The 12,992-nt window shown below is 31.3% G+C and overlaps 1 long non-coding RNA gene across 1 annotated transcript; it reads right to left on the bottom strand.

Annotated features, from left to right (window-relative positions):
- Positions 1-10,779: 10,779 nt before the first annotated feature.
- Positions 10,780-12,343, bottom strand: LOC145330421 (uncharacterized). Its single transcript, XR_013883386.1, has 3 exons — positions 12,340-12,343; positions 11,167-11,267; positions 10,780-10,905 (listed from the first exon to the last, which is right to left on the bottom strand). It is a non-coding gene; the product is annotated as an uncharacterized LOC145330421 (long non-coding RNA).
- Between the last annotated feature and the right edge of the window lie 649 nt (positions 12,344-12,992).

Below are 12,992 nucleotides of genomic sequence, written 5' to 3'. Positions count from 1 at the left end.
TAATTTATTGCTGTATTAACTGCATGGGGTTTTCCCTCAAGATTCCTAGTGAGCACAGACAACCCCCCGCCCCCTTTATTTGAAATAATAGAAATAAGGGGGTGGGGGGCTTTCTGTACTCAACCATGCAGGAAACTGCAGTATCAAGAATTTTTAATTTTCAATAGTGCGTTTTTACAGAAAACTATTTTTAACCAGTTATTAAATATTTCTAAAATTTCTACCTTTAAAGAAACAAGGATCTATCAAAGTGAAGCTCTGAAACAAAAGGATCATAGACCATAGAGTCAGAACTAAACTTAATATTAATGCTTATGACAATAAAAAAAATTGTAAGTAAATTTGTAGCAAAACTGATTAAATACATGTTACTATTAAAGGACATACTGACGTTTTTAGGCCTTGACTATAGATATGTTTAGCTTATAACACTGTACCTTGTTGTAATAGGAATCAGTATTTAAAAAATGAGATGAATAAGATAATTTTAACATACAAAAATTTGTTGTCAAAAGAGTAGAAAATTAGCTTGTTTTAAATGGACGTATGGACTTTCTGGTAAAGATTATAGAGTTGCTAAGCTTTCCAAATTGTACCTAACTATTATGGGAATCATGGTACAAAGTTTGAAATCGATAGGACAATTGTAACATGTTTAAATCATTGAAAAAAGCTAACCGTTATGGACGGCATACAATCGGATGGGTGGACTGAATCTCTAATAATAGAAAAGCTTTGCTTTTAATAAAATTACTTTTTTATTTTCTGACTTATTTGTTTTTAATAATTACGAATATAATTGATATATTATATACAATATAGATCACGTATCTACAGGACAATCAACGATAAATTGATGTACATCCCCAGTGATGATTTCCCCTTCTATAGATTAGAATTACTGGTTAACACGTTTGAACACTCAATATAATGAACAATAAAACTCTATTTTGTTCTTAGAAATGCTAGAGCATATGTTTATATCATAATTTACAGTCTAATGTCGCCTCCCTAGCTCCCTGCAATTATCAGAATAGCATCTTTGGGGGTTGCTTGATCACTTTTCTTAGATTAAACAACATCTCGAAATGTAAAAGACCTTAATAATAGTTAATTTTTGCATAGTATTATACACAGCTTTCCTCGAATATTAAAATAAAAATTTGAAATCTCCGAGAGGGGTCAAAGGCCTGAGTCTACAATACTGGTATTGATTTGTTGATTTTTATTATTTGTTGAAAAATGACTATAATACGATGCTATACATGATTTTCGGTATCCGTATCAAATTTATTTATCAAAAAAAAAACAATTCCACCACCCCATTTTAAAAAAAATTGATGGTTGTTGCACCACTGGTACTGAATTTTCAAAAAATTTCATCTTTGGGCAAAGCCCCTAGAGGCTAGGGGCGAAACCGCTAAAATAATTAAAATATTACTTACGTGAAATAAGCAAAAATCCTTTCCAGGTGTATTTTCTCAGTACTACAGCAGGCAGTCTTGTCAATGGATTTATAAGGGTAAAAATTGTTGTATATTTAGGTTGCTAACTTGCTTACATGGCACTCATGTATTGGTCAGTTCATTTATCCAGTAGGAGTGGATTGGGTGAATGGGGAAAGATATATATTTTTTAGCCCTCAACAAGTTTCACTTTATTAGAGAACATGATGAATCTGTTGTAGCATCCAAGTAATAATATATTTTTAAAAGCGAAGCTTTTCTATAATTAGGGTCGGTCCGTCCTTCCGTCCGTCACGGATAGCTTTTTCAGGTAATTTAGACATGTTAGAATTGTCCTATCGATTTCAAATTTTGCATGGTGATTCCTTTAGTAGTTAGGTACGATTTAGAAAGCGTAGCAACTCAATAATTCTTACCAAAATGTCCGTACGTCCATTTTAAACATGTTGATTTTTTAAATTTTTTAAATAGCTTTTTTCGTTAATTTAGGCATGTTAGAATTGTCCTATCGATTTCAAATTTTGCATGGTAATTCCTGTAATAGTTAGGTGCGAGATAGAAAGCGTAGCAACTCTATAATCATTACCAGAATGTCTGTACGTCCATTTTAAACATGTTGTTTTTTTTACATTTTTAACAACAAATTTGTATGTGACCTAATTAACCGATTGGTCTGACTTTTGGTATACTGATTCCTGGGACAACAAAGTACAATATTATAAGCGACGCAACTCTATAATCAAGTCCTAAAAATGTAAGTATGTCCATAATCATTTTCCTGTATCAAGCATTTTTTCAACAAATTTAATTACAATTTTGCTTTGACTCTCATACATTCGCATTCTGATTATTCAGTTCTGACATTATACAAGTGTTAATGTCCGTTTGTCCTACCATTTCAGAGCTTCGCTTTTATGGATGTTGTCATCCTTGTTTTTTCAAAAGTTATCTAACCTACCCCGCCCCATCACTCAACTTTATAAATTTTACACTGCATGAATGAATATACAGGGTGTTGGCAAGTTATGTCAAGAAAAGGGGTTATGTAGTAGTATTGTATAGTTAATTAAGGGGGGGGGGGGGTAGTACATGTCATCACTTGTGATGGATATTTATAAAATGCAGTTTCCCAAAGTTGTACGCAGTCATACAAATATTGGTAGGGTAACGCAAATTTCAGCAGTGGCGTGCGAACCGAAGGGGGCGTTTGGGGCAATCGCCCCCCCCTAGCGACCAAAACGCCCCCCCCTGCCCCCCCCCTAAATGTTGAAAAATGCCCCGTTTTGCCCCCCCCTGGTAAACAAAATGCCCCTTTTTGCCCCCTACCCTACAAAAAGCAAAACTCTCCCAGTTTCCAAAAAAAGATCAAGAAATACTCAACAAAAAATTTTTTTGGCGCTTCGCGCCAAACAGACAGTTACAATTTATTTAACCTTAATAGGAAGTATTTTATTTTGTATAATATAAACTTTTTACCAAAGAAATTTTGAACATCCACAATGATGATACACAAAATTACCCCTTATATAGAATACATTTAGTGGATGAAACATATGGAAACTCAACTTAATTAACCAACAAATTAAAATTCCATTTAAGTCCCCAAAGATGTTGAGCTAACGAATAAGAAAATGTTTATATGAAATATTGGGGACTAGTGTAATAAATCACCCAAAAAACCTTCCCTCCTCCATGCATATTTGAAGAAAAAAATTGCGCTTTGCGCCCTTTCAATTAGTTTCTGCTTTTTATCACATTGTAATGTATAAAAACATTTGTAAAAATCAAATATTTAATCAAAAAGTTATTTAAATAAAAACAAAACAGCATTGATATTTATCTAAGGCTTTTTCTCAACACTGTACGTCTGTCTAAATTAATAATAAATTAATAATTAATATATGATGTCATATGATGTTCAGGATAAGTTTATAATTTTGTTGTGTACATACTTCATGAAAAAATGACAGATTTTTAAATTGCCATTTGAAGAGGGTAGGATATGTTGATATAAGTTTTTATCTTCTCTATAATTCACTATGGCCGTCAGTTTGTAATGCTAAGGGGGAAATGTTATTTTCTCAACTGCAATTAAAGATAGAAGGATAAAGCTTAATGTTTACACTCCCATCATTATGGAGTATAATTAACTATTAGAATTCCTGGAGGTCGGACTGCTTTTCTGGACGTTTTTTTTGGCTATTTTTGTATCTTTCACAATTCCCCCATTGGTTGGTCCAATTTACAAAATTTTGTAGATAAGGGTATCAAAATCAAATTTCGGGTATAGTCCCTTTTGTGACATTGCCTCTTAAGGGGCGTTTCGTCATATTTTCACATTAGCTTTTCTCCTATTTATAGCCTCTGCCGAGCCAATTGCCTAACCCTGTGGGAAAATCACCTAACCTAACTTAACCTATAATAACCTATTAAAAGCTACTATGAAAATATGACGAAATGCCCCTTAAGAGGCGTTGCCACGAAAAAGACTATACCCCAAAGTTTTCCATATTTCTAAGAGATTTTCATATCTGTAGATGAAAGGACAAGTATTTTATTTTATTTCTAACATAGTTCTTTATATCTTTGGATTTATGGTACAATAAATTTCTTTGTGGATTATAATATCAAAAAAATAAAATCTCTCGTTGCTCCGATCATCTAGTATGTAATTTTCTTTGACTGTCATCACACAACATACAGGAAAAAGGATTTGTGACTTTTTCTACCTAAAATATATGTTTATTTAAACTAATGCTCTTTAAATCTTCTTGTCTATATTCTTATAAATGATTTTTTGTGCTTTGCTACTTATAGATGTTGTCATCCTTGTTGTCATACAATAAAGAAATATTTGAAATCAGTTTTACATATTATGTAAATTTTTGGTAAATTATTTCCAAAATGAGTGTTTCTATCTCCCCCCCCCCTAATTTTTTTTAATGTGGTTATTCATCCTTCCTGCTGAGATTATATAACATCCCCTTCCACACATAAAAAATGTTTGTTGTGGGGGGGGGGAAGGTTAAATTATCTCCTGTACTTTTTTTTCGAAGATGCTTTCTAGATCCCATCCCTTCAGTCATTGCAAGGTGAGGAGAAGGGATGGGGGAGAAGAGATTGGGGGGGAAGGATGGGGGGAAGAGACGGGGGAAGGGATGGGGAAAGGGATGGGGAAAGGGATGGGGAAGAAGGGATAAGGACTAGAAGGCCCATAATCAAATAATCCCACCCCTGAAAACGCCCTTATTTAAAATTAGTATATATAATCAAAATGCCCCCCCCTAGAGCAAAGTGCCCCCTGGGGGCACTTTGATTTAGGGGGGGGCAAAATTTTACAAAATCTTCAAAATGCCCCCCCCTAGACAAAGTGCTTCGCACGCCACTGAATTTCAGATATCAGTTTTTGCGATTTAAGAAAAATTCATCTTTATATCTTAGGGGAGTGGGGAGTCACACAGAGAATGATGAAATTTATGAAACCAATAACCGTTTGTTTGAGTTTGCGGTAACCGGACGTTTGTCACAAATGGGTTAATGATAACTCAAAATCAAATAAAAAATATCTGCTTAGCAGCATTGTTTTATTGTTACCATCACCTACTTCTAACCTGATAAATTATAACCAAGTCATGAATAAACCTAGTCAAATTATGTGAACTGATCTTCCTAAATTACATCTCCAATCAATTTTGTAATATTGATATATATTTGTGATATATGAAAAACTGTTAAAATCTTTCTGTATTATATCCAAATTATTTACTAAGTATATTTGCAATAACTTTTATTTAATAGATTCTTCCAATTTTTAACATTTACAAAACAGCCTGCTTTATTGCTTCAAGATCCATGTCAGATCTATATAGGAAATAAATGTCTATAAATGAGCTCAAGTCTTCCAAAGGATGAATGTTTATAACTCATAGTGCTCCAATAATCCATAATAAACTCTCATTGCCCAGAACGATAAGACCCAATATTTTACTTTATTAAGAAGAAATTCATTTTTTTTATTTCATGTTGCTATTTACATAATATTAAAGTATTTAATTACTATTCTTAAAACAGAAAATTTAAATTCATAATATAGTAAATTTAAGAAAACTTAGTTTTAAAATAAATTGACTCTAGCGCCACTTTTAATGTGTTCAGATTTACAAACAAAAATTAAAAATATTTTAACCCTTTCATGACGGTTATATAAAAAATATATATTGGAAAATAAATTCCATATTTCAAATTGTATTTTTGAAAGAATGAAAAAAGCATTGTTATAAATACGATCTGAAGATTAAATATAGAAATCAAAAGAAAAATGGAAGAAAAAGCAAGTGTGAGAGAGATTTAAAAAAAACAAGAAAACGCTAAGGCAGAATGTTATTACGTTCATAGTATCAAAGGCTTTTATTATATAAAAAATAACTAAAATCAGCCGGACAGAAATTCTAACGTAAGTAGTTGAACTTGAAGTAATCTGTATATGCAAGTTAATATATTTATATTTATTTTCTAATATTTCCCCTGTGAATATACAGTGACCCCCCCCCCCTCAAAAAAAAGGGCATAGGAATTGTCAGGGAAATTTTAACAAAATCCATATTTCTAATTCTGAATAAAAAATGCATACCTAGCGGATGCGTACCTAGCATCCAGGGGCCCTGTAATTAAAGGGGCAGAAAGAGGCTAGAAAAAATAGCTTAAAACCATCTAAAATGAAATAGCCTTATACCCTCATAGGACCTATTTGAAGCTTACCTAAAATTATGAACCCAATCGCTTTAGTAGTTATTGAGATTTAAACCTTCAGACAAAAAACTTTACATATTATTAGCGTTTGCCCCTTTATTATCTACGGACTAGAAAAAAAAAGCTTAAACCCATCCCAAGACTTAAATCTAAAAATTAAATAGCCTAAAACCATCACGGGACCAATGTTAAGTTTATATAAAATAGAGAACCCAATCAGTTAAGTAGATAAGATATTAAGAATGAGACATTGAAATCAAATTGACAATGTATTTACAAATAAAAATATTTTTATTAGTTATTTATTGTTGTATGTTGTAAATCATACAAAACTTGAATAGAACTAAGATAATAAAGTCTTCCCTGGAAATACTAAAAACTATACTGATAGGCCGACGGTAAAAATGTGTGGCCTCTAGACTACTGCAGACAGACTGACCGGCCAATTGAGATGTAGAGTAGGTGCTCATCGCCCTGTAAAATTTTACCTGGGAAAAAATCATCTTTCTATCAATCAAATGACCATCAGAGCATTACCGATAGACTGACAGACCAGGTAAATTATATAATGGCTGCTTATTTGTAAAGGAGAACCATATCGATTCTGCATTTATAGAGATCTTTAAATACAGACAGACACACACACACAGCGAGATCCTGTTACTTTATTTTATGAACTAGAGGCTAGACTTCTATCTTCAATAAAACAAAAGGCACATTTCCCTACAGAAATTGATGTCATATGGAGGGTTACATACAGACTAACCGACTAAATAAGGTAGAGAGTAGATATTCATTTCTCAGGAAAATCTTCTCTAGAAAAAATCTATCGTCTATTTAATTTAGCCTTTGATAAATAAAATTTTTACATTTTAAATTAAATGCCTTGCAGGGTTTTTCCGACAGGCTGACGGAATAAGTAAATCACATAATGGATGCTCAAAGGTATAGAGTATATTCTCAAAAATTAAAGCCGTCTATCTTTAATAGCAGATGAAGAATTATGTTTTCCCTCAGACGGACATTTCTAATTATAGAGGTGCTTTGCGTTAAAAGATATATTTAATAATAATTAAGCAAGGACAGCCAAAGTGAGGTTTAGGGTGCTTTCCCATATCGAGTACATATCAAGCATTGAAAATACACTTCCATATTTTATAAATAAATTATAAATTAGAAGGGATAGGTTTTTCCCATAAGCCTAACTCTTGCAGGGGGCCCTAACCCACCGAGGTTTACACTTGATGTGCCTTTACTCTTGATAGGATTAATTATAGAATATTCAATATATAGAATTTCTAAGAAATTTTAAAGCTTAACAAGGATGACATAATTTATAAGTCCTTAGTAAAGCTAAAAAACATGGAAAGGTTTACAATAGAATTTATACAATATCTTTGATAGTAGAAGCATATCAAAGCATTCCAACAGACGGACGGACAAAGTAAGTTTTATACTGGATGATCTTCAGCATGGGGATGTTTTTTAATTCCAGCCATTTATCTTTAATAACTGAAGAGAAATTCACGTTTACTCCTTTACGGTTTCTTACAGACAGACAGACATTTCAATTAGAGTACAAAGAAACATATGATAACATCCATAAACTTTGTGAAGTTAATAAAAATCTAATAAGATAGAAAATATGGTTAAAACATTAGATGTCAATAGAAATATATACAGTAAACTTTAAACATACATCTCTAAAACCATAAAAATCTAATTACTAAAACTTTAGCATAATGGACGGACTGACTGACAAAGTTAATTGAATATATGATGCTTTTTAGTCAGCGAAATCCTCACAGACAAATTTGCTTTATATTTTTATTTTAAAGTAAAACATAATTCTGATTGTGTACCAGACAGACATACAAAGTTCATGTAAGATTTTCCGCTAAAATATTTTTTAGTAGAGAAGCTACTACCTATATAATTTGAAATATACCTCTGTTTTTTCTAATAACTCGGACTCTAAGGCGGCCTAAGGCCGCTTTGTCACTTGTATATATAATAAGAGATATAAGTTTTCCGGAATTTTAATGTAGGGAGGAGATTTGAAATCTGCATCAAATTTTAAGGATTTTTTATAAAATTCGTTTTTTGTATAATTCTTTATCTAAAAGCGACAATACAAATTAAGTTAATTAATTTTGGCATCCGTGATTGGTGGATTTAAAAAATCTGCGCTCTTATTGGATGTCGTACATCATTCAACCAATTAGAGCGCAGGTAGTTTAAAATCCACCTATCCTATTGGTCAATATTAATTAATTTAAAATGTTTTTCAGCTTTTAGATAAAGAATTATACAAAAAAACGAATTTTATAAAAAATCCTTAAAATTTGATGCAGATTTCAAATCTCCTCCCTACATTAAAATTCCGGAAAACTTATATCTCTTAATATATAAGTATATCTTGTGATGCTATTAGTGGAATTAATAAATGCCATACCATTCTTTAAACACATTTGCTAGTTTCAATTAGATAATTATATCAAATCCCTGCTCATGACAGAGTCATAACTAAAGAGTCTTATGTCAGCCGCCTCCATTAGGTTTTCTTTGAAGTAAAGAAATTATACAGGAGAGCCATTAGCCAGATCCTTTGGTGCACATACACAGATATCCTATTAATAGATATATTTTTTATTTAAAAGTATATTTAGTAGAATTCTAACCATTCTAACTAGGGGCGAAGCCGCTAGTCTATATTACAAAGTAGCTTGATGTCTGTCTGTCCGTCCGTCCGTCTGAAGCTTAAGATCTCGGTAACCACTGAACCGATCGCATTCTACTCTTCAGGGAATATACCTACTGGTCCTGTGGTGGTTTTAGGCTATTTTCTTGAGGGGTGGGACACCCCCAACCCCCTAAAAAACAAAAAATTCCCCCCCCATTTTTTTTTTTTGCAGAACATTTCCTTGGTCCAGTCAACGTTAACAAGTACAACCCCCACAAATACCTTTATGAAATTGGTCAACCTAAAGCTTTTATAGGTCGACCTTTGTCTTTTTTGAACTGGGCTTTTATGTCTGTAGAAAAGGATATCTCTAACCGCTTTACCTATTTAGTTGTCCTTTACAAAAAAAACATTTTATACGTCTGGGGAAGGGTTTACTATTTTTGGGGAGGGTTTATTCACCATTCCTATAAATGATACCCCCCCCCCCAATTTTTTTACCTTTTTTCTGTTTAAAACTAGAATTGAAAATGAGAGGGGTATCGACTTTTCCCCTATCACATATGTGCCCCTATATGCTTCTAGGAGCCTATCTGCTAATTTTTTTTATTAAAGTTGATTGTCCTTTCAACCACTGATTGTAATCTTCAGAATAGGTTTTTTTTGTATTAATATTGGGGATGAACATCAATTTATAAGCCATTGTCTTATCACTTTAGATCTCTGCAATTTTCATCTGTTAATGAAGCATTGGTAATTTCAACACCAATGTATTTATTCTGTCCGAAGAATAGCAACCTTATGCTAACTCTGCTTAAACATATATTGTATTAAATTAGATTAATACCTATCGGTGCAGCAACATTTACTGTCCAAAATTCTAGTGAAATTAAGCTATCATTTAAATTTTTTTATTTGTGTATTATATAGTTTATGTATTGTTTTATTTCTTAGATGCTACTAAGTCATTCATGGTACAAGTTAGGTTATGCCTTTCCCCACAAACACATGCAAACAAACAATGTTGTGCAATCAAAAAGGTTAGATTTTTGATGATCTTAATTAAACTAATACCAAAGGTATTCACACACAATTCTTAATGCACATAAAGATTGTTTTCAGAGGTTTATGGGCGGCAATGTCCAAATAATCTGAAATCCTACACAGATACTTCTAAGAGGTACAGTCAACACACCTTTTTCTTTAGTTCACTCCATGAATGATCATGGATATGACTGTATCCACAACTAGTCCCCTTTTCTGAGGTACCTTGCTCCAGAAAAATCTGGAGTAAAGGAAAAATCTGAATATGAATGTCCAACATGTTCTCCAGTTATAAAAAAGCTCTTTCTTTCAAAATAAAAAGTATTATCTTAATCTGTTATAGGGTCTATTATAAATTTAATCCCATAAATTAAATATTATAATTAGACATTCAGGAATTTAAGTTGATTATTACAAATGTCTAGTTAGTATTTTCAAAATTAACTTGGTATAGGAGTCCGGTAAGACATTTTTTTTTTAATTAAAGGGGGCAAAAAAATTCCTTCAAAGGTTTAAATCACACTTCAACCCTCTCTTGGGCAAAATAATGTCATAGGCCAAATAATAATGTTCATCCTTGTCTGAACCATCTTCAAACAGTATTTAAAGTAGTTGATTTTGTTGAAACATATTTTGATAAGTATTTTCTATTGCTTTTGAAAATGACATTTGATTCTTGTTCCTCTCACCAACACAAATATAGAAATGTGCATCATACCATAATTTTTTAAATAGGAAACATTGTTTTGCCTTGACATTGAGGGGGGGGGGGGGCAACATCCTTGAGGGCAATTTCGCCTAATAATGGTGGATAAAAATAAAACTTTAAAACATCAAGTTAAGTTTTACTGCCTAGACATTTGAATATCAAATTCAATCAAATTTATATTCCATATAAGACATTCCATTTACATAGACATTCTTTCTTCTAAAGTTTTTCTTCAGATTTCCATAGATGTCTACCTGAAAATGAAATAAATGCTATTCATATGATAGGCATTGCACATTGTAAAATAGAACAGGAAAAGTGTTTTGACTTTTTGTGATTTCAAAGTTTCTCATATTTGCAAAAAGACAAAAAAACTATGTGCAGTAGTGATTTTATGGATTTAATGGCCTTTGTCATTGCAAATGTGAATTCACAAAAGAACCATTTTATATAACTTATTAATAAACAAAATAAAACAAAATCATCAATAGAATTTAAATAAAAATAAGAGTTACCTCAGAGTTGAAAACAGTACTGTTCAACAAGATGAAGAATCCAGGGAAAACATTGAGAACAACAATTATGTAGCCAAAGACTTGGGAGTCAGCAAAAAAGGCTAAAAAGATACATCTATGTACATATATCCTATCACATTAGAGTTTCATATCACTCCAAACACCTTTTAACCAATCACAATATTGAGGTGTCTACATTTAGGTCTCATCCAGCTTTAGATTTAAGAGGAGTATAAATTAAAAAGTTCCTTTTATCTTTAGTTTTATAAAGTCAGTTCATTATAATGTGAATAAGATTAATCTTTAATATTAAAATTTCTTATTTTTCAAATCCATGTTTAAGAAAAATATTTAAAGTTTATAAAAGTGTACATGGTGATTAAGAAAAAACTGTGTTTTCAGTTTTTCTGACACAACCAGAAGGAATATAGAAAAAAAACGATTATATGTCCTTGTTCTCTTTAAAAAAGTAAATCAAATTTATAAAAGGTGTTTTTCATTATCTAGCTCTAAAATCTGTGATAGGTACATAGTTTCAAAAAATGCTTTATGTAAAATGTAAAGCAAGAAAAATTCAAATTACTCTTTTGTATAAAAAATCGTAGAATTTGAATATTAATTTAGAAAAAGGTCTAAGAAAAGTACATTAATGAGTATTAAAGGTGAAATGTTTTTTAGCTTCTCACAAAAGCATTTTTAAGAAACTGCAGTTTGTCATTTTTTTCACATTTCTTGATTGTGATGCATTTGCAGTAAAAGAATATTCTTTATAACATAGTTTATAGTTAAAAGAAAAAAAATCCTTTTTATTTGACATAAAAATCTCTAAAAACAAAAATTTATTGAAGTTTGAATTTTTTTTATAAAAGCATTTAATTACAAAATTTTTGGATAGATTATGAGTCTATATCTTAATCTGTCAATCAAATTAAAGGATTATATAAATAAATGAGGGGTGGGGTTGAATGAACATGAGCAATTTTTAAGGTCATGTTTATTAAGTATACAAAAAGAAAAACTGAATATTTGTTTTCAATGAAGGAATTTAAAATAAAATTTTTAGTGTAGTTGGTAGAAAATTTTATTGGCCCTGTTAAGATGTTGTTTTCAAGTGAATAAATTTTTAAAAACCAACCTTAAGGCACAAAATTCTACCCAAAAAAAGCATCATACTCATCTTTTGAAAAAATGTATGCTCTAAAATGCACTTTTATTTTCAGAGATATTGAAAAACACCTTTTCTGACTTTAATGCATTTTTTCATAGAGAACAAGAACATATAATTGTTTTTTCCATGAATTTTTCTTCTGAATCACCCTGTATAAAATTACCAAAGACAATGTTAAGAGTCAGTACAATGGTTAGGACCAGTGTACTTCTGAAGGATACCAGAAGATCCAAGATTATTTCACATGTTGTCTCACTAAATAAGGTGAATTAGTATCCAATTAAAAATATTTTAGGATAAACAATCTATATTTTCAAGTGAAAAATAAAACATTTACCTTGAGTTTTTCTTTACCCAAACATATGTCAAGACCATTCTCACTGTACAAAGGAGCAGAGCAACTCCTGAAATTTTACAATAAATCTTTTTAGGTGATAGGGAATTCAGGAAAAGGGGGTGTTGTAAGAATATTTTGCCCCATATTGGCTATTTGAAAACAATAATAGTTAAGAGTTTTGTAGCTTGCTAGATGAATGAAAAATGATATTGATTTTTTAGCATACTAATGCTGATAAAAATAAATTAGGCATTTTTTTTAGTTTGATTATAAAAACAAGAAGCTTATTTTTGCAATGTCCAAATTATTGGGTTCATCAAA

The sequence above is a fragment of the Acartia tonsa genome, chromosome 10 (genome assembly GCF_053477335.1).
Source record: "Acartia tonsa isolate MP-2025a chromosome 10, ASM5347733v1, whole genome shotgun sequence".
Taxonomy (NCBI): domain Eukaryota; kingdom Metazoa; phylum Arthropoda; class Copepoda; order Calanoida; family Acartiidae; genus Acartia; species Acartia tonsa.
This window is presented reverse-complemented; position numbering and strand designations above follow the sequence as displayed.